Source organism: Mus caroli, chromosome 12 (assembly GCF_900094665.2).
Source record: "Mus caroli chromosome 12, CAROLI_EIJ_v1.1, whole genome shotgun sequence".
In the NCBI taxonomy this organism is placed as follows: domain Eukaryota; kingdom Metazoa; phylum Chordata; class Mammalia; order Rodentia; family Muridae; genus Mus; species Mus caroli.
The window spans coordinates 51,819,481-51,823,514 of record NC_034581.1 but is presented as its reverse complement, the minus strand read 5'-3'; the positions used below and the strand labels follow the sequence as shown (position 1 = coordinate 51,823,514).

At 45.5% G+C, this 4,034-nt stretch overlaps 1 non-coding gene across 1 annotated transcript; it reads left to right on the top strand.

Annotated features, from left to right (window-relative positions):
• Positions 1–3,417: 3,417 nt before the first annotated feature.
• LOC115032851 lies at positions 3,418–3,548 on the top strand. The gene has a single exon (XR_003838510.1). It is a non-coding gene; the product is annotated as a small nucleolar RNA SNORA17 (small nucleolar RNA).
• The last annotated feature ends 486 nt before the right edge of the window (positions 3,549–4,034 follow it).

Here is a 4,034-nt window from a genome sequence, read left to right as displayed (position 1 = left end):
TGGCATAATATTCAGCAAGGATCTGTGGAAAGCAGCTAGCAATCACAACAGACGCTCTTCACAGAGCAGAGCCAGCTCCACCCGGATCATGCTCCCTTCCTCTTCACAGCAGTGGGGCTTCGGCCAATTTCATCATCATACAAAACAGTCACAGGCTTGTTGTCTGTTATTGGCTTAATGTAGTCCCTTCACCCAGATTGGCGTTGATTTGCAGTCACAGCCTATAAATAATGTTCTTTGGCTGTGATCTCAAGGATTCGAGACCATCTTCTTGCCTCCAAGTCCCCTCTTACGCTGTGGGGTGGGGGCCGGTCAAGGGAGATGGATGTTCTGTGACAGGCAATAACTTCTGTAACAGAATTTACCCAGTGATCAGAAGTAGCACGTGGATGAAGGCAGATGGTGACCTCGCGCAGTGACACTGAACAAGAAGCAGCTTGGAGAAGTCTTCCTTTTTGCCTAGAGTGTCCAAACCACTCATTGCAGGAAGTGTTTGGCTACCGATCACTTCTCCAGGGCCCATTACAGGAGGTGAGCAAGCGGAGAGCTCTCCCCTTCCCTCCCAATTAGTTCAGATTGCAGTCGACCTTCGGAGATATCTATGGCACGGGTGTTTTTCTTGTGATGATGCTGTGAAAATAATTTTCTTTTTTGAAGAGCTTTCTCGCTATTCTCTCCCCATGGCAACTTTTGAAAATTTGTTAAAAACGCACACACGCACACAAACCTCTCAGGCTATCTACAAGCTCTCTAGGTGAGTGGGGACAAATGGCAGCCTATCAAAGACGTGTACCCAGGACAATCACACAGTTGTGATCATTTGAGGAGTCTACACACTCTCCTGCAGGCCTCACTGCATTGGCATTTTCTTTTACTATCTCTCTCTCCCTCTCCCTCTCCCTCTCCCTCCCTCTCCCTCTCCCTCTCCCTCTCCCTCCCTCTCCCTCTCCCTCTCCCTCTCCCTCTCCCTCTCCCTCTTACTTTTTCCAGTACACAGTGAGACAAGGTAGGTTTAAGCCAAAGGGAGAATGGTTATCTGCTTTTTTAAGGAAACCGTAGTATAAAAAACAGTTTGATCCGCATCTTTTAAAAACTAACGAGGGAGATTTCATGGTGTCCATCTCTGCTCAGGATGGGTAGCAAGTGGGTTCAGGCACTGGTTTCTTCAGGGAACCTTGTCCTATGACCCAAAGACTAGAGACCTAATAGAACAGTGTGCTAACAGAAAGGAAAAGGAATTTGTAGAGCAGGTACATCAATGGTCCAAGGAAACCCTAGGCCATCCTGGGCTGTTGGGATGCTCTAGTATGAGCTACAACACTCCAGTCACAGCAAAGCTCATGATATTATATTAACAGATGCCCATCGAGTTGGTGTGGGAGAAGAAATAACTTGATCCCTCAGATTTTCTTAAGCAAATGGGTTCATTTCAAGCACCCCCGCTTCTTACTTTGCTGGGGGCCCTCATCTAAAAGCACCTTGTATTGAGAAAGCAAGAACCACAGGGCACTGTCATGTAGTGCGTAGCTCTTGGGGAGATACAAAATGACCGTTTCTGTTTTACCTTTTTGGCCTTGAAATGAGACTGTCACACAGAGAAATGCTGGAGCTAGGAGTTAATGGCAATGCCAGGAATTGGAAATAGCACCTGAGGACCAGATTTTAAATCCAATGGATGGTGTCTCTTGATGCTTTTATGTAGCATGAATGAGGAGGTAATTTAAAAATAAGCCCTGCATCCTATTTTAAAAGATTAAGAATGAGCTTGGATGTGTGTAAATGTTTGGACTAAATATGGCCAAGGGCTGCACTGTATTTAAATGGCTTGGCACTCTGCAAATGATGGAATCAGGCTTCATAATGATGCAAGTATCCACCTAATGGAACTAAATTTGCAAGATAGGTGCACAGTGGAAAAGAAGAGCAGACAAGTGGTGCGGAGAATCTAAGTGAAACGGCACCAAAGAATGAGACACATTGAGTTTAATGACTGACCTGGTCGGGAGCCTCACCGCTCTGACAAAGAGGATGTGAATTATCCTATTATTATAAGCAGGTGGATCATCTTATTAACGTACCCCAGCCTTTCACATTTGTAGTTAACTTTAAATTGAATGGAACAATCTCAGAGCACTCTCCCATCCCTTAAAGGAAATAGAAGCTAATGCCCAGACGTTTTTTTCTCTGTAGCTTCATACAATTTTTTCCCCCTTTCAGAGACACACTTTTAGCCCTGCCAAACCATAATGCTTTGGCTTTCATTTGGATATAGCTAAGGTGTCTTGGAAGTTTCCCTGTAAATTCCTTTAAATCCAGAGGAGCTGAAGGAGATTCTAAGAAGCTGTGCCCCTCTTAATGACTCCACATGACAGCATCCTTGGAATTCTGATTTGGAGACTGTCAGCCACTTGATAGACTCTACTATACGGAGTGGCAGATGAGCCACGATCAAATGTTTTCTGAATACATCCCCAGTATAACTCTCCTCTTAGCCCCAAATTAGGCAGTGAAATAATATTGGTTTAGAGACACTTACCAGTCACCTGCTTAATACCATAAATTCCAGCCTGGCAAAGCCTTCACACAAAGGAAACACTGTCCCAGAAGCTTGGTATCTGTGAGCACGGGAAGGAAAGAGCTGTTTCAAACTCCCCGGCATAAGCTTCTGTTCTCCTCCTACTCCACATCTTTCTCCCCCTTTGGGTTTTGTTTCCTTTCAGCATATTTTTGAAACGAATCAGCCATATAAAAGGTACCACTGTTAATCTACTGTTTGTCTTGGTCTTCACTGCAGCTTCTTAGAAGAGAGAGTGCAAACAAAGCAAGAATTAAGGTCATTCCATTTAAATCCCCCAGAGAGGAAGACAAGGGCTAAGTTATTGCTGAGGACTGCAGACAGGAGGGCTGAGAGAAGAAACAGGATTTAAAAAAAAAAGAGAACCCTCATTGTTTATTATTTGCCATCCACAGAGAAGCCCCCATCCCCATATTTGTGAAGGGATTACCTTCATCTTCAGAGATTAGTAGAAAGCCTAGACAATTCCCTGGCCCACAGTCTAACCTGCTTCAGAGAGCTTTTTTATTCCCCCCAGAAGGGGATGCATGCTCAGACCCCAAAGCTGCCAGGGGTATTGAAGAGAACAGAGCTGTAGAACCTGCTGGATAGAGTCAGAATCACACCCTCAGCATCCATCCGGGCTAAAGAAAACAATCTACGAGAAAGCACCGTAGTGGCCATGCTTTAAATACTGGCCCTATCCCTGTATTTAATTGATTTAAGGTCAATTGCCATAGTTGCCTACCAAACATAATTAAAATATATTAGCGTTTGAGGTTTTTTTTTTTAATGTGGCAATCAGCTGGTCTGTCTATCTGAGTGATGCACTGTAAAGTGTTGTCTTTTAAGAATCAATGTCCACGACCCTAGAGGCATTGCAGGTGTGGCTGTTGTGTCACATGTGCATCAGTAGGTGGCCGAGAGGAGAGAGGCTATGTCTACACTCAGGGTTCTGACCTGTGAGCCTCTGATTGATTAGTAGCCTAACACTCCCTGAAAAGAAATGAGCCTGAGACAACCACAAGTCCAACACCAACAGGGAGCGAGCTGGAGACTAGAAGAGTCTCTTCTAGGTAAGGGCCCTGAGTGGGAGTGAGCCCCAGGCAGGCGACTCTCTCGAAGGAGGCCAGTTAAGAGGGCTGGATGAGAAGTGAGCCCAAGATGACCACCAGACCAACATCATAGGGCCTGAATAGGGAGCTAGCCTGAGACAATCACCAGAGAGCACTACTCAGGCCTGGGAAGACAGACCACGCACGAGATGACCCCTGCCTGATGCCATAATGCAGAAGAAGGACATAACACTTCTGAGATGACCCCAGATACTCAGATACTCCAGGTGGCTCTAAGAGGAGTAAGCAAGTAATGGAGAAATGGGAGAGAAAGAGAAACAGGAGGATGTGGGCACAATGAAGAGAGGCAGAATTCAGATTCAGATATAGCGAGGAGCAGCCTGTTGTGAGTAGCCAGTGATGCC